The sequence below is a fragment of the Topomyia yanbarensis genome, chromosome 2 (genome assembly GCF_030247195.1).
Source record: "Topomyia yanbarensis strain Yona2022 chromosome 2, ASM3024719v1, whole genome shotgun sequence".
NCBI lineage: Eukaryota > Metazoa > Arthropoda > Insecta > Diptera > Culicidae > Topomyia > Topomyia yanbarensis.
Window position 1 is genome coordinate 41697395 of NC_080671.1, and position 19268 is coordinate 41716662.

Here is a 19268-nt window from a genome sequence, read left to right on the forward strand (position 1 = left end):
GATATGCAACGATTTTGATGTGATATCGCAAGATTTTTTTTACTGTGGAGCCTAGGAAAAATAGAAAACATCAATATTTAAAACAAAATCTTTTTCGGTTTTCTCCGGCTTCCGGTCAATGTGTGTTCGGTTTGATAATCCTTGCATGTTGAGCGCACAGCACCATCTGAATATCGATTGAGTAACTATAACTTTGCGTTCTCTATGTTTGACAGCTGACGTTCCAGTTTGACAGCATCTGTTGACGTTTCTCCTTTCGGTTGTGCAATAAACGTCAAAAGTCAAAACATCTCTCAGCTGCAGAAGAGAGTCCGGCTGCATTTTCGAGAGAAAGCTCGCGTTGTCCCCGTCAAAAGACGGAGTGTAACAAAATTTTCTACCGTATCTCCTCCGCTGATTTTTCATTTCATTCTCGAAGGTTTGCCTCGGCGAGTAGCATCGGTCTTTTGTGCTGTTGCGTGTCGCGTTCTCCAGCCAGTCAGCAGCACCAGGAGGCCCCCCTTTGTGCGCATTGAATTGTGAAGAGATCTTGCCAACATTGCAAATGGTGAAAAAGTGTTCGATTGTGCAAATTGTTTCAATATTTTCGAATGGCGACTTGGGGTTCGCAAATGTAGTGGCCTAAGTCGGGTGTTTCTGTAGTGCGGTGAAGTTCCGCAAAGTTTAAGGTTTGTGAGTGCAGTATTAGTGCAAGGTTTTGTAGAAATGTGTAAAATTCATAGATATGAAAAAGTATTTTCTGTGCGTGAGAAAGCAGTAGCTATTGCGTAAAATTAGTTACTAAACTGAAGATCAGCATTATCTTCCCTACTAGGTTCTAAAGTTCCGTGAATGTGTAGTAAAATGTTACCAGTGTGGCGAAGCTGGTTGTTTTTATTAATCATCTGTTCATAGCATGTCACTAATTTGTCGGTAAGCCATTGTTATGGTTGGAACGAAAACGGCAAGAAAATTTCGTTCAAGCTGCTGCAGTGTGTAAGAGTGAGTTTTTGCAGGAGTTCCCGGAAGAAAATATTTTTGTTTGCATTGGAGAAAGGTGATAGATACAAGATACATCTCGTATAAAGATAATTACGTAATAAACTATTGTGCAGTGAAAGTAAATAAAATAGTATTAAGTGAATCTCACCATAATACAGAAGCAGTAACTGTTCAATTTAATTACTATCGCAGCTCTAGTTTCAAGAGCTGTCAATCTGAAAAAACGCTAATTCCTACCTAGCCATCATCAATTGAAGGAAGCAAATACGGCAGGACACGAACATGGAACCTTTAGCATCCGTAGCAACCGGAAGGATTATACGGTTGCAACAGTAGGACTGTTCTCTAAAGGTAGGTATTTTGATTTATCCACACATCAAGTATATTTTAACATTAGTCGTTTCCAGTCGACAGATTTGACCAACATGATTCCAAGTCAAATTATTGATAAAATTGAAAATGCCGCTTATGTCATTTTGGTGATGCTGGAACAAAAATTGCACTAGCACTGCACTAGCGACAAATTACTTATAATTGAGAATTGCAATAGCAATCGAACTATAATAAGTTATAGAAAAATGAAATTTATTACACATACTACAGTGTTGCATCGTTCAAAAATGCTCTAAAACTTCTGGCTTAACCATTTCATTTCAACTTACAATTAGTTACACTCTTTTTTGTTTTGCTTTTAGTTTATTTTTTATTTTTTTACCTGTTTTTTTTTCCTTTTTTTGTAACTTTATTTGTATCTTTTTTTTTTTTTTACGTTTTAACGACATTCAATTAGCTAGAGATTACTGGGTAGGGAAAGTTATGAAACTTAGAGCCATAGTACTCAAGTGAGAGCAAGGATGTGAAGTAAACAGATCGGAAAACTAGAAGTGGCAGGGTCATTAGAACAGGCTTAATATCGTTATTTGTATCTTATGTGTTTACCACTATCCAAGTAACTTCCTTGACCTGATTCAAAGTCTGTACTAACAGGTTATCGTGCTCAATAAAATTACAAAATTACAAATTACTACAGATCGGTACACCAACAGAGGCCGTCTGAATTTGTTCAAATCTTGACTCGCTTTCCTATTTAGCAGAATCGCCGACACGTTTTTTTAACGAGCAATTCTGACTACACTTGCTATAAAACTATAAAATAGCGATTGATTTCCGCCAACATCACGAGTGTCTGATTTTCCCTTAAATGCGTCCCGCGGAGCAACCATGCCGGAAGATATTATTGTCTAGAACGAACTGAAATAAAAGTAAAGTAGCGTGCACTTATCTTCTATTTGTAAACAATTGCATTAAACACTCGAGAAACGACGAAGCTTGGAGACGTATCATCGGCAATATTCAGTTCTCAGTTCAGTGAAATAACGTTCGTTCAATATAATTTCATCAATGCATCGCTCCTGAGGCGGAAATATTGCTATCTCACTTCCGTTTTCGGATCACTTATGAACTGAATAGCATTGCGTTGTTCCGAAAATAGAAAAATACATTCTCACATCCCATGGCTGTGTCGACAAAGTAAGAGCTACCTAGACCGCAACACTAAGAAGATCAAATCAATGAACCAATCATAATTTCGGTAAGGAGTAGATGTAGGTCTGCTTAACCGAGCATCAAACTTGAGTGCTATTGACCGGTTTGTTAGATATTAACCGCAGATGACGTCATAAGCAACATTTTTTGAACATTTATCTCCCTCATTGCTTCTTGGCACTGCTGAGTGAAGAGCACTTACGGTAGACAAATTGTATATTTAGCTAGTCAGAGAGAAAGTAGATTGACACGTCTTGCAAAGTTGGTAAATCTGTTTTACACGTTCTAGTGACGCTCTATCACTAAGCCACTGGCATATCTATCTGTAAAACGATTGGCAATTCGGCCGACTGCTAGTAGGTCAAACAAATTTCAATCAATTCTCAATTTCCTTCCAATCAGCTACAGTAGGACAAATTGCCAACTAGTCAGCAATGTGAGCTATTTTGAAATTGCATTACACAGATTTACGATTATTCGGATGATATTAGCGTTCCGAATCCATCATTATTAGACTTTTTCCTTCTTTGACCTGATAGTTTTTATTTGGTAGTTGTCCTAGAACCGACCTTGTAATAACGTTAAGTCAGAATTCATCAAAATGTTATTAGCATGTTTGACCGTTTAATGTTATTACTTTGCTGAAATTGTGTGCTGTAAAGGCACTTCGTTGCCAAATCTACTGCTCTAACCTAAATTAGGTGCAGTCGTATATTTCAAAAAGCAGTATATAACTGTTCATTACCGGATATGTACCGTCTGTGCATCATCGTTACCCAATGTCAAAATACAGCTTTTGTTCTGCTTTAGAAAAAAGTTATTATTTTATTATCACAAATGCACGGATTATAATACAGTACAAACAGAGAGGCAATTTTTGTCGCATGTTAGGACCTTCCTGTATAAGGAGTTTAGTCCAGTTAAAGCCTACCATACTAATATCGATAGCGGAAACAGAGGGAAATAAGAAATGCAAATGATGCTAACGCGGTAAAAGGTGACCAGGTTAACAAAATGGAACGAAAAAGCCATGGTTTAAGAGCGCGATAGAATCACGTTTGCAGGGAGGTGACAGCAAGAAAAAGCACTTTTCATAGTCACGTTAACAGTGAAAATTTTCATGGAAAAATACGATTTTGAGAGTCACGTTTTGAGACAATGCTCACTGTGATTCGTATAAAATGTAACGGTTGTGTTACTTAACAAACACCGATTAGTAATCTTTCCCGACCATCGTTAAACATTTAGATATGACGCTATGTCAGTGACAGAGCTTTTTGTTTGAGTCTTAAATTGTCTTTACTAGAGAGGAACACGCTTGTAAGTAAAAAATATTTTTTTCCCAGGAACTCTGTGATTCATTTGAGTTGTAGAACACCGTTCCACCGTTGTTCCATTTATTGATGTCGAAGTGACTATCACAATTATACTGGGTTATGCCAATATGATGACCGTAGTGGTCTAGCGGAGATTAGTTCAAATAGCAAAACAAGTATTTTAAGCTTGTTTGTTGGGTGTCTGTTCCCAGTGATTTAGCAGTAACATATTAATCTTCCTAATTGAATCGAATAAGCAGATAGTATATCCGACGGGAGAAATATTTAACAAGGTTAGGGAAACTAAGAGTAAAGACGAGAGGACGTCTGATGAGGAGGATCACACCTAACAATATCCATTATATTACACGGTGTATTTGGTAGAACAAATTTATTCGAAAAAAAATCAGCATCGCTAAAACTTCAGCATGTTATAGAATGGGGTTTTTTCTTTCATTCGAAAGTAAAATTAAAATATTCTGTCGGGGGCTCCAGAACAACTTTTTATTTTAAAGTTTTTTTGTTTGAAAACTTAGATTTTTCAATGAAACTGGTTCACATTTTTGCCCATAGGTAATACTTTAGACATTCAAATATTACCAAAAGTGAGAATCTGATGGATAATTTCATTGTGTACAACTTTGTAGAAAAGTACATCGCGAATTAAAATCGACATAAAAAGCTATTAATTTTTATCAAAGTTTTTAGATTCGCACGGGACTTATTGGTTAAAAAGCTTTATTCCAAAAACGTTTTCATTTGTAAAAGATTGGTTTGCCTTATTTTAACAGTGAGCTCAGAAGAACCTGAATGCTAGCAAAGTCCCACCTTTAAGCGGAAAAAACATAATTCCAGATTCCACCGTTTTATGCGCACCAATGATATTTTAGGAGCAAGGAGATATATAGAAGAGTAGATAAATTTGAACGAAATTAGTACTCTTTTGAAAGATGCTGGGTAATACAGCAAAATGAAACAGTTTTTTTCTGTCGCAGATACATTTGTTTCTTCTTTTTTATTTCTTCATTCATTCTGGAGTATACTTGATGTAATCTTGAATCAACCTTTTTGCTCGTTAGCATCTTGTGGGATATATTTGGTCTAAATTTTAACATTATATTTGATTAAACTCGATTAGACAGTCATTTGATTGGATTTCGATTGGGAATCCTGATTGACAGTTTCATGAAGTATAGAAAAATAATTCGATGTGATTTATGTTCAAGTTTATTAACTTTTGGGAATCGCTGTACATTGAACAGAAATCGCAATAGTAAATGAGAAATAAAGGTATTGTCTATTGTACGAAGATAGCGATCTCAATATAAAAGTAGATATAGAAAGTATCACCTTTACCCGAAAGACGTGTTGCTGTTAATGTCTCCAGATTCTGAACTGAACTGGCAACTCTGTCTTCTTAATATGTTGTCTTTGCTCTTATCTCATATTATGAGGGAAATCTTCAATAAACAGACCTGTATTACTCTGAGAATTTACTGAATGTTTGGTCCAGCCTGATATTTTATTGTTCGTTTTCTGTTGTGATCCGTGTTCAACAAGTAACGACTCCGGAATTTCTTCTTAAAGGAAATTACGAAACTTGGTTCTGTTCTTTTTTCTAAGATTATGTGAAGTGTGTTCGATTTGGAAATAAAATTTGAGAAGAAGCAAAACTCTGCATCTATAAATTCTGATGAAATGAATCTACCCCAAAAGATAACAAACATGGATCCAAAACTCAAAGAGCTTTTTTCTCTTTCAATCATCTTTTTTTAATGTTGACAAATTGGATTCTCAACTCAAAGTTGCAATAAAATCCGTCGCTTATTACAATGACTCGGAATGTCTACTTTAGTTCATCAAATATAAAGCTTTGAATTTAAGCCAAATGTATTTTACCAGGCAGGATAGGATCAGGAAGAAGGGTCATTCTATTTTACATTAGCTATCTCCTAGAGCGAGAAAAGAAATGAAAAAGGCATGATAAAATCCGTTACTACATTAATCAATATCTTGAAAAGGTATAAGATTATCGAATAAATTTGATCAACACCTTTCCACACCTCCTTGTTCATAAAGTGTCAATGTCGCCCAAGAACCGGAGGAATCTGAAAATATATTTTTCTGCTGAGAATGGGACTTTGTAAACATTGAAATTTATCTGAATTTGCTGTTCATTTAAACCCAACATTTTTTTGTAAGTCCTTGTTAATCGACTGCTTAATCCATAGGCGCACACCTAAAAACTGATGAAATTTTAATAACTTTTTCGTGATTTTACATTGATTTATAGCTTTCTACGAAGTTGTAGGCAATGAGATTGTTCATCAGATTCTCATTTTTAGTATTTTTTGAATGTGAAACGCGAATTAATTTCATTAAAAAACTCAAGTTTTCAATCAAAAAACTTTAAAATAAAATGTTGTTTTAGACCCTTTTACATTCAAATAAAAGGGAAAAGTCCATTCTTTCATATCCCGAAGTTTCACAGATGCCGACTTTTTTTTAATAAAGTTGTTCGACAAAGACACCGTGATTAAGAAAGCATAGTGGTGTTACAACATGATAATTCAATCTGATGCAACAATCATTTAAGCAATCACTAATACACACTACAACGGAAAGAATAACTGGGTATTATGGTTGATAGCGCTCGCTGATTTACTTAATAGTCTATTGATCCGCTTCCGACCTAGGGGACCCAAGAGGAGATCAGGAAGAAGACAGAAGCGGAATCAATGCGAAGTTTTAAATACATCACTGACGACTTAGTACGCGTTGTTAGAAGCAGAATAACTTGGACTAGAGAAAATAGAGGACTTGACGTTACACACTTCGAGACAAACAGGCGCAAAATTTAGTCCTAATCCTGTTGCTAATTCGTCCGATTTTGCAAATTTTGTCGCGCGGGACGGACCGAGATCTCTTAAGTTATGAACTGCAGTCCTATCAGCTCGCTAAAAGGAAGATTCACTAAAAGGTCATCGATACTGCAGTATTTTTAGAGTTGATGGCTTGTTCCGCAAAACATCCCGGTAAATTGTGCAACCTCGCAAAACTTCCAATGAGTATAAAAGACTTCTATATTCGAATTGATGCTATATTATTCGATAATGAATCTAAATAGAAAAGCGAAAACTATGAAGGTATTTCAAGCCGTTCTCAACCCCTATTCGGCAGTTTTCACGTCGCCATCCGCGTTACGGCTTGGTAAGGATAAACTGGTGTCGAAGGGGATCAATTACGGTTATCTGACGTATTCTTGATGGTCACATCATTAGCGTTTGTGCACTAGAATCGACAGACAACCTTAGTTGATTATAGGGCTATATTTAACGTAATAAATAATGTCTTTCGCTTCAGATAGTTGATATTCGAGCCAGTAAAACTGATATGCGAATTCCGACAGAAATTGAGGATTCGATAAAAGAGATCTCTTCTATGAGACGGTCGACCGACGGCATGCCGGAAGAGATGAACAGCGGTAAGCGAGTTTAACAAGAGGGCATGAGACACCTACTACCATTTGAAATGAAATCTGTAAGTAGCACTAACAGATGGCGCTGTACCTGTGGCCTTCGTCTGGCATGGTCCTTCCTCATTGGTTCGGAAGTCTTCTTGGCTGGTTGGTAGATATGTGCTCTTACAATCAATCCGCTTGGGTGGGGGACATGTGGATCCTACTATTTATTGACTCCTTTGACCGTGGGTATGAGGCTAGTTCAAGAAAGGAGTGCAGGACTGGCAAATAAGAGATAGTTAATTGTTCAGAACGTGTTCCTATGATTATTTAATTCGACCAAGCACACTGGCTCTCATGATAAGCAACCCTTTCTGTCGAGTCGAACCAGGTGGACATTCGGTTCAAACAAACTTTATGAGGAATAGTGGATAAATATTTCTTATGTCCTTTATGGACAGATTCTTTTTGTGAAACCTTAAAATGCCTTCACCCGTCTATCTACTCAGGATAATAATAAAAAAAAATTGAGGGTTTGCCTGGTTCATAACGTGGTGAATACGTATATTGACTAGAACAGGGATAATCCAATTCTGTTATAAGATAGATATGAAACAGCACATTTGTAGGAAAAAGTATTCGCGAGTAAGGACTAATACTGCTGGTATGTTTACGGTATCAATTTAGTCATAACCTTACAGAAAAAAATCTGGTACCATTAAATCGGGAGAACAAGGCCATTCCAAATCACCATTTTTGAGACAACACGTCCTGGGAATTTGCTCTGCAAGAACTTGATTGCAGCGGCTGCGGAGTGGCATGGTGGCATGGTGTTGTTGACAATAGAATAATAATCTTGAAAATCTTCCTTCATAATCCTCCTTAGAGTCGTTTCACTCACGTTTAACTCCTGAGATCGGTGGCGATACGACGTATTGGGGTTATCGAAAACACTTTTTTACCGCTACAACAACTTCATTGGAACTTTGAAGACGCTGTCGAGTAGGAATCTGGGGAGTTGCTACAGACCCGTATTCAGAGAAATTCTTCACCAAATTACGGATTGTCTTGTTATTAAACGATCGTTTTCGGTGTAAATCGACTCATAGCTAAAATAGCACTAAATGACGTTCCCGAATTGTGTTTATCTGTCCAAATCTGCTGGAAAATGGCAAAATAGCAATGTTGATACAGGATACATCCAGAAGGCGCACCCTGTATGTATGTATGAATATAAGCCCGTATGCATAGATGTGTATAGGAGCAATGTATCCCTGAGCAATATGGAAGGATAGCCTTTGAGCTGCCAAAACGCTCATGAGAAGCCGGGTGCGCGGTAATAGGTGTGACCATAAAGCACTGCACATACTGTCAAGTGCAACGGTGAGACGGTAGGTGTACAGTTAACACATAGGTTGCAAAAAAGGTTGTCGAGACAGCCCGAGTGCACACTGATAAATAACAATAGCAATATACCTTCTAAAAAGAAGATAAATTATATTTACCCACATCAAACGGCATTTTTTGACTATTTTTTGCATAAAAACCTGTATTACAACTATTGGGTCAAGGTAGCCCACCATGTCGGTATAGTTGTAATAGTAGAACGAGTTTTTTTTCTCTAAGTGCATAACTAAGTGAAAACAAAACCCATCATGCATATTTTTACATAAACATTCTAACAATAGGTTAAACTTGGAAAGTGCAAAATAAAAAATATAGCTTTGGCTGTTTTTTCGTATAAAAATGTGTAGCATTACTACCCGAGCAGAAGAAAATAACTGCGGAATACTAAATTTAGGTATCAATACCAACGACTGTTTACCACAATATGGTATTAATGAGCTCTACATAAGAGGTAAAATACCAAAAAAATAACACAGACATGTTCTACAAATAACTATTTGATAATGAAACGAGTTATTATAATACCTGAATAATAATGAAACATTTTTCAACCATCCAATAATAAAATTCACGCTATGGAGGTATTCAATAAGGTATTGGTTTGGTATTTGTAAAAATAACTGGAATACATAAATAATACTAAAATAAAGTATTATACCTCATTGACGTATTAAGCAGGTATTGAAAAATGTTTCTTCAATACCTACTTAATACCTCAATGAGGTAAAATAATCAATTAATACTAAGTTTTGGTATGAATACCAAAAAATAGTATGCTCGGGTTATTGCCCAGTTATTTTCTCCTGGTCGGGTATTGGGTCACGTCAGCCTGCCATATTGGTATAGGAGTCAAAATCTCCCAAGTGTGCAAACAATTTTTCGTCGGTCGAGCTTTTTCGTTTTATTTCGGTATGAGTCGAAGGTTTTATAAGCGTGCTATGATCGAGGTTTACTACCAGAATGTTGGTGGCTTAAATTCATCAACGGACAGCTATTTGCTCGCGACCACGGGTTGCTGTTACGACCGAGACGTGGCTCGACAACCGTACTCTGTCTCGCCAGGTCTTTGGTTCAACATTCGATGTCTACCGCTGTGACCGCAATGCCTTCAACAGCCACAAGACATCAGGCGGTGGTGTGCTTATCGCCGTTCGCCGTGGTATAAAAGCCCGAGTGATCAACGATGACCGGTGGGCGAGCTCCGAGCAAGTGTGGATATCAGTGAAACTTGCCGATCGCAATCTGTTCCTGTGTGTTGTGTATTTTCCACCTGACAGAATTCGTGATTCCAGCCTGATCGATGTACATCTTTCCTCCGTTTCTTTTATCACCTCGATCGCCGCCCCGTCAGATGATATTGTTATACTGGGCGACTTCAACTTACCTGGCTTGACGTGGTGCCAAGCAAGTAATGGTTTTCTACGATTGGATATCGAAAATTCTGCGCCTATTAACAATGCCAGTTGTATTTTGGATAACTACAGTAGCGCAACTCTTCGGCAAATTAATAATGTCACCAACGAGAATGGACGTACATTAGACCTCTGCTTTGTAAGTGCCCGGGACTGCGCTCCGTACTGCTGCACTGCACCTACTCCTTTAGTCCAGCATGTGCGCCATCATCCCCCACTACATCTTGTACTCGCTGGTAACCTAGGAGTGAATTTTGAAGACGTCTCAAGCTCTATCGTCTACGATTTTAAAAACGCTGACTACGGCAGCATCGTTAGCACGATGTTGGATATAAACTGGGACGAAAATCTTAACAATGACGACACGAACGAAGCAGCGATGACGTTTTCTAGTATTCTTAACTACCTTATCGACCGCCATGCACCAAAACGAAGAATTAGTACCGATGAACTCCCTCCCTGGCAATCAACCGTCCTTAGACGTTTAAAATCTGCCAAACGAGCTGCATTTAAAAAAATTCTCGAAGCATAAGACACTTGCATTACGAAATCACTACTTTCAACTCAACCACGAATACAAACAACAAAGCACACGCGCCTTTTTTAGACACCAGCGAAACGTCGAGCGTCAACTGAAATCCAAGCCCAAGTCGTTCTGGAAGTATGTTAACGAGCAGCGAAAAGAATCCGGTTTGCCATCCTGTATGTCGTTTAATGGAGTTTTGAGGCTCCGACACTAAGGAAATTTGTCAACTGTTCTCCGACAAATTTTTAAGCGTTTTTTCCAACGAGTGCCTGCCACCACAACAAGTCGCTGCCGCCGCTAATTAAACTCCTTCTCTAAGACGAACCATCAACCGAATTTGTGTCGATAAAGCTGCCATTCTTGCAGCAAATGCCAAACTGAAAGCATCTTGTTACCCGGGTCCAGATGGTGTTCCCTCGATTTTTGTCAAAAAGTGCATCAGCGGGCTTCTTGAACCACTACGGCGAGTCTTCGAGCTATCACTCACTACTGGTACATTCCCTTCCTGCTGGAAAGCAGCGCACATGTTTCCAGTTCATAAAAAAGGAAACGAATCGAACATTGACAATTACCGGGGAATCTCGTGTTTAAGTGCTGTATCAAAACTGTTCGAGCTGGTTGTGTTAGATCCTATTTTCTTTCACTGCAAACACTACATTGCAGATGACCAACACGGTTTCATGCTTAAACGATCGACAACGACAAACCTTCTCTCGTTCACAACATATGTAATGGATGGATTCGCTGACGGATTGCAAACCGATGCTATTTATACTATTTATACTTCTATCTGCGGCCTTCGACAAAATCAACCATTATATCGCAATAGCGAAGCTGGACAAACTCGGCATTCATGGACAACTTCTGCGCTGGTTTCGTTCCTACCTAACTCCAAATCAGCATTAAGGACTGTCTATCTGCACCATTCTTCGCTACATCTGGCATACCACAAGGAAGCCATCTCGGTCCAGTAACATTCCTCCTCTACTTTAATGACGTCAATATCACATTACGAGGACCCCGCCTTTCTTTCGCCGACGACATGAAAATTTTTCAACAAATACGGGATAAAACCGATGCCGAGCTTCTTCAGAGGGAACTGGACAGCTTTAGTACGTGGTGTGATCTAATCAGAATGATTTTAAACCCGAGCAAATGTTCAATCGTTACGTTCACGTGGAAACGCCAACCGACTCAGTTTAACTACCATTTCTTTGGCTCGAGCATTCCAAGACACTCTCACATCAAAGATCTCGGAGTCATCATGGATTCGGCATTAACATTCAAACCACATACGTCATACATCGTGGATAAGGCATCACGACAGCTTGGGTTCATCTTTCGAATAGCGAAAAACTTCAGGGACGTATAGTCTTAAATCGCTTTACTGCGCGCTGGTCCGCTCAGCGTTAGAATATTGTTCAGCTGTTTGGGATCCGTACTACCAGAACGGGATTGACAGAATCGAGGCTGTCCAACGCAGGTTTTCGTCATCTCCCATTGCGAAACAGATTTCAGCTGCCGAGCTATGAAAACCGTTGCCAGCTAACACACCTCGATACACTCAGCATTCGGAGGGACTGCTCTCGAGCCCTGTTCGTCTCGGACTTACTCTTTGCCAGAGTGAATTGCCCTACAATCCTCGGACGTCTGGATCTTCAAGCCCGCGTTCGAGCTCTACGTAATAACTCCCTTCTGCGAGTTCCGTTCAGGAGAACCAACTATGGTTGCCAGAGCGCTGTAACTGGACTCCAACGAATTTTTAACAGTGTGGCGACGGCCTTTGACTTCAACCGGACGCGGAATGCGATAAAAGCGAAAATGTTGTCAATTTTGAAATGTAATTAGCTTAAGCAACCAAGGTGAAGGTAATAAACATAAACATGATACGCTGCGAAAGGATGTTTGTGAAGTGTGAGACATGTCCTGTTTAATTGCTTAAATTTAAACTTAAAGAAACCACATTTCTCTGAATATATTATTTTTATTGAGTCAATTTTTTGAAAATACTCCCGCTTAAAACTTTTTCTGAAGCAGTACATAGCTTACCTGCAAGTGTGTAATAATAATAAGATTGCGCATGTTTAGCAGATTTTGCCATACGACATGAATAAGTTTACAAGAACTTGTTATATTTTGTTATATTTTCAAATTAAGTGAAATCATGCAATTATAATATATATTTCATATCACGTTTTTATAAATTGCGTGAATTTTTTGTTTGTGAATCATGTATTGGTTGAATAGTTCTGATTCATGAAACACTCATTTATTATTTTAGAGGAAAAGTCGTCGTGCGGCAGCTCTTCACAACAATTGGTATAGATACCGTATCGAAATTGTGGGTGAGATGCCGCACTCGATGTTGGAGGATGCGTAGTTAAAATGTATTTTTTCACATCAGAATGTCATTAAATGAACATTTGAGTCAGGTATAGATTCTTAATAATGTATATCCACAAACTAACGGACTTAACACCGTGACATATAGGATTATGAGTCTATTTACTTATATATTTAAACAGGCGATATGTATCAATTAGTTACTTCGGTTTATTCTTTAAAATTTCACGCGCTAACTTTCGCGAACGCATTAAATGGTATTGATGTCAATTTTGGTATAAAAACGACAATTTCAACGAATTAATGTGTTTTTAAGGAACCCCTATTAACGCATCGTTCGTACAAATACGTAGATAAATCGTATGCTTAATAAAGCTATTCCAACTTAACCATTACTATCTACCGTGTCTGGATGTCCGAACATTCCGATATTACTGGTCATTACCAGTCATTGGGCTAACGAATTGGCCAGAGCAGGTGCAGCGATGGACTTCGTTGGTCCAGAGCTCGCCCTGCCAATTTCAATAGTTGGATAAGAAAAAATCAAATCATGTGCTTCATTTAAGTACCGCAATTAATGGAAAAATCTACAATCGAGTTTCTATTATAATTCTGGCTACACACAAGGAACGTGCCATTTGAGCCAATACATTCTGATTCCTGATTCCCGAGGCAATATTTTTTTCTCGATTTTTTATTTGTTCGTAGCCGATTCTCGCTAAACGAAAAAAAAATTAGACGCTCCCGTAGCTACCTGAGCAATTCTGTGAAGAAAACCTGAACGAAATTTCAAAAAGATTGGATTTGAATTTCCCATTTTAACTTAGGGACCATTCATAAATTACGTTACGCTTTAAGGGTGGAAAGGGTACGCCAAATTGTGACATGTTATGACATATGGGGGTGTGGAAGTGATCATAAAGCAACTTGTTTTTACTGAAAAAAATTTTTTTGAAGGATTTTTTACACAATAGGGGAAGGGGGATAAAGAAATTTGTGACAATTGGTTACATTGGGGGAGGCGAGAGTCAATTTTTGCGTAACGTAATTTTCAAATGATCCCTTACAGCGTACACCGTACCTGTTGAACGTTAACTGTTACTCGTCCAATTTTCAATAATCAAAATTTCGGAAAATATTGTTTAAATACTGCTGCATCATTGCATAGAAGTTGACTGAATAGACTAACACTCCCAGTTCCGCCTAAAAACATTTATTTGTCGAATATAATGATTATGCTCCGCACAAGAGATCATTCAGGCTACCGCACCAGTATCTCTTTGAAAGGCAAGCGCTTAGACTCGCTCTACTGAATGAACAGTTCTTATACAATCCCGTTTGCAATTTTTCTTCATTCTCTTCAACATTCTACAAGCTTCTACGAAATAACGGCCGATAAAAACATCGCAAAAAATTTATTGAATGAGATAACTTAACTAAACTGGTCAGTACGAAGGTGCCCACGGGCGGCGAATAAAGGTGAACCACCGAATAATGAAAAACATAAGAGTGTACTTTTTCTTGCCAAAATTAGCTATATCAGCGCGCGTGGATACACTATCTACCAGCCCAGAGAAAAAGCAATTGCAGGTATCAGGGAGCGGTTCAGGTTTGCCGGCTTTAATTTGTGTTTTTGCTGTGTTTGTTAAGGAATTTATGTACAAATGTGCATAGAAAATTTCAATTTGAAAATGCGTTAAAGAGAAATTATTCATCGACGTTGTGGTTTTAGTGCACTTTAAATATGAAAATAAATATCGTTTTTAAGTAATTTTCAAAATTTCCATCTGAAATCTGCCATAAATTTGTTGATTTATTTGAATGCATTAAAAGTCTCACTAAATGAACACAATTTTTACATGTTAACGCTAACTATCCTTCTTCAGATACGGTCACACGTCTTTCTAATTACCGAAACACGTACGTTGTTGCACCTAGCGATCCGTTGCCATAACAATGCTTAGTCACAAGAGTGTCAACAAAACCTGGAGATAATTTGTTTTTGTCATTAGGGCAAACGTGATGTTGAAAATATTTGAGATTAATTGCGCATTCGTTTTTAGTTGTACATACTACACTATTGTAAAATCTACACTCGCTCAAACTTAAGTGTAAGTGAAAGAAATCGTTCTCACGTCACGAATTCCCCTGATTCGTCTACGTGCGATTCCCACAAAATGAAATTTGAAAGAATATGTTAATCCAACCTTCAAAACAGCAATAACGCAAGTAGAGGCACAGGGGATAATAACTTACCTTAATATAACGTAGTAACACTTTCTCTACGAGGAATGTAGGAACGATACCTTTCGGTTACATGTGATGTTTCTTAGGAGGGATTAGGGACCATTCATAAACCACGTAAACCGAAATTTGAGTTTCACAGTAGTTCAGTTTACATGTTGGTTAAATTGAATAAGTTTGAATAAAATGCTCGACATAGGCGATTGACGCCCTCCAGAACCTATAGAGTCGCTTCCGTTACGTTTTCTTCATTTTTGTCTACGACTACGACTAACTTTTCAATATAAGCCCCTTTTCTAAATTTCGGAAGAAACAGAAGGTAGTGTATTTGAAAGTTGGTAACTTTCATTGTATTTAACGGAATTTCACAATGTTTGCACCAATCAGTCATAAAAATGTTCACAAATCTTCTATTAGATTTCTAAGTATGTATCAGTTACATGAATAAAGAAAAATGATTTTTTAGAAATCAATTATTACGCGGTGCTACAAAATTTAAAAAATGAATGCACTTTTCAAGTGGTCTAGCAACGGTTGTAGGCCCGTTCAAATTTAACAGAAAACTACGTTTGATCAATTTGATATACCCTCAAAATCCAATAGTTAAAAATCCAACAGTTAAGTTTTCACGACCCTTGGCACCAAAGAATCAGCCCTTTTTCGCCCCGATGTATGTAAAATGTGATTTTTGATTATATGTCTTCTGTTAAAAATTCACTACACTTAATTTTTCGTTTTTTTTTATTTTTAACGCCATTCAATTAGCTAAATACTACTGAGTAGAGAATGTTATGAAAATTTATAGGTATAGTACTCAAGTGAGAGTAAGGATGTGAAATATACAGATCGTAAAACTAGAAGTGGAAGGGTCATTAGAAACAGGTTTTAAAATCTTACGGACTAATCTTTTGTCTTCTGCTGGCAGGAGTCGAGCTTAGGCAACATTACTACGAATTGCTCAAGTCTACCAACATGTTCCGCGGCAAAGTCAGACTTGTCCTTCTTTACCATAAGCAGAGTTAAAAATAATCGAAGCTCTTTTTTGACGGCTGAAAATGAACCTGTTGCGACTCGCGGTGAATAGAAAAAATATTCATTCAACTATTCATCTTATTCATTCAGTTGAATATCGAACAATATATTCATTTCACTAATTATCTAGGAAAATGTTTTCAAATGCCGGTAAAGTATATAAAACAACAATCATCATCGCTTACATTGTGTCAGTGCCTACTTTGATGCGTTTGATTCGTTGCTGCACGGTCGCTTCGTGTAATAATCGGAGACGAATGAAAATCTGCATGGACGGTTTGTTCGTTTGACGTTTTCAGCTGCGTCACTGAATATAGAAAATGAATGCGGCTGAATATGATCAATTTTCATTCAATGAATTTGAATATTTTTAACTCTGACCATGAGAACCGAAAATGGAAATGAATTTTTTATAAATAGTGCACTTTATATTCGTGAATATTTTTTTGATCCAAAATAAACCTGAAAAAAATAAATAAGCATCTTATATAAATTTAGCGTCACTGAATGACCCTAAGGTGAAGTTTTCATTAAATTCAGACAAATTTTGAGGTTTTGGTCAACTTTTGCTTTGCGAGTTATAACTGTGTGTTGCGGAATGTCGACATTTTAAGCGTTTAGGAAAATTTCACTTCTGGTTCTATGACGGAAAAAAATTCATGAACACAAAAAATCTAGATTTCGTAAATTGACCGATTTACGAAAATCGTCACCAAGTTCCTGTAATTAAGGATAATAATCCTTGTATTCATGAAACTATGTGTGTTTTTAAAAAATACTAGTTCGCGCAAAAATGTACATGGCGTTACATTGCAAGTTTTGGTTGGGTTGTTGTTCACAGAACTGGTTTAATTTGTGTTATGATTCTTGTTCATACTTTGGGGATACACTGGTTTGTAGTATATCAACTAAAACAATGGTCATGATTTCACGAGCTTCGTCGCGATTTTCGTGATTTCTCAACACGTTACTGTGATATTTTATTCATGAGTTTATTATCGGATTTTTCTGGCAGAGTAGCACGATTTATGTTCATGATTTCAGGGTTTTAGTCACAATATTTGTAATTTATATTCACGTTTTCGTGATATTTTATTCACGAGTTTTGTATTGAATTCTTCTTGCAGAGTAGTGTGACTTATATTCATGATTTCAGGATCTCAGTCACGATTTCCGTGTATTTCCATTCACATTATCGTGACATTTTAGTAACAAGTAGAGTAATTTGTGTTCATGATTTCAGGATCATTGTCACGATTTTTGATATTTTAATCACGACTAGTGTAATTTATGTTAATGATTTCAGGATCTTAGCCACGTTTTTCGTAATTTATATGCACTTTATGGTGATATTTTATCCTTGGGCTCACGTTCGAATTTTACACGTGCAGTAATGTGACTACTGTTCATGTTTAATTACTATCGGATTTTGTACTCAGAGTGACGTGATAATATGATTTGGTTCAGAAAACCGTAAATGATTCGCGGTATCTGTGTTGAGATAAAGCGCGTTGTTTGTGAGAGGCACCCAAAAAATCATTTTTTCATTATAACTTTTTTCTAAGATTTTTGCAATTCTTCAAATGTTCTATGAAGTTATTGAAATTAAAAAAAAAACCGGTTTTAATCCACCTAGCGGTGCAATTGTGCCTTTCTCATTTCTCTAAACTATGGCACGGAGGCTTTTTATGTTCAACATAATTGTGGAAATGTCCATTACATTCTTAGTACACTTTGCACTTATACACAATGGCATGCCAGCCACGAACTTGATGAGCTACGTGTCGACGGTGAAACACTTGAAACAAAAAAATATCATACTCCATTAGCCTAATCAGCATTAGATCAATGTTATCTGCTTGCTAACTCATTTTGTCATGCGGGGCTGGGTATGTGAAGAGGGCGAAAGTCCCATGAACGAACGACTCCCCAGCTTAAATTGGTATGCTTTGTGATACAGTGGTGGTTTAAAGATGATGGGGTTGAAAGGGAGGGGTATGAGGGCTGGATGGGGTGGTGGTCTGAGGGGTGATTTAAGGAGATTTTTAAAGGAGGGGCGCGAACAGTAGAGGGGGGGGGGGGTGTAACCCCTCTCCGTAAACCATCAACTACGCCCCTGTTAAAATCCAGAAACCCTAAACGAGTCGAAAAAAAATTTAGGCCGGGATTAGGTTGACGTTTTTCAGAGTGATTGCATAACCTTTCTATATGAGAAAGGCAAAAATGTGCCAAAATCCAAAAAAGTGAATCGTAGTCAAATTTTTTTTTCGAGTTTGCGTCAAATCTCGACGTTTCATGCACCTTGAACACATTTAGCATCAAAAATAAAAATTCTATTTTTAATTTTTCCTATAGTTTATATGAGAAATTTCTGTGTGGCCGCACTCTGAAACCCGTAATTCCGGAACCAGAATTCCGATCGATCCAAAATTCAATAGCAGCCGATGGGAAGGTTGCACCTTTCATTTGAGACTAAGTTTGGGCAAATCGGTCCAGCCATCTCTGAGAAAAATGAGTGACATTATTTGACACATACGCACATACATACACACACACACATACATACACACATACACACACATACACACACACACATACATACATACACACACACATACAGACTTTTTCCGATCTCGACGAACTGAGTCGAATGGGATATGACACTCGGCCCTCCGGGCCGGGATTAGGTTGACGTTTTTCAGAGTGATTGCATAACCTTTCTATATGAGAAAGGCAAAAATGTGCCAAAATCCAAAAAAGTGAATCGTAGTCAAATTTTTTTTTCGAGTTTGCGTCAAATCTCGACGTTTCATGGATCACTGAAATGTGGATGATCGAAATCTTTGCTGTTCCATTTTATATATAAATTAGATGTGTTTGAAACAGCTAAAAGTGAAAAAAAAAGTTATATGTGGTGTATTAAGTTAGAGTTCTTGAGAGGCACAGTGGAAATCGAAGATGTAATAGTGTTTTGAGCCCACGGGAGACGATTGAAAAAAATC

The 19268-nt window shown here is 37.5% G+C and overlaps 1 protein-coding gene across 6 annotated transcripts in view; it reads left to right on the forward strand.

Moving 5' to 3' along the window:
- The first annotated feature begins 401 nt into the window (after nt 1–401).
- Nucleotides 402–19268, forward strand: part of LOC131683438 (uncharacterized) — a 147565-nt gene continuing 128698 nt past the window's right edge. For 2 of the 6 annotated variants that reach the window (XM_058965422.1, XM_058965428.1), the window contains exon 1: nt 402–1332. The gene's annotated coding sequence lies outside the window, so the exon portion shown is untranslated. The remainder of the gene's footprint in view (nt 1333–19268) is intronic. The other 4 variants (XM_058965426.1, XM_058965423.1, XM_058965424.1 and 1 more) reach the window with 4 other exon arrangements.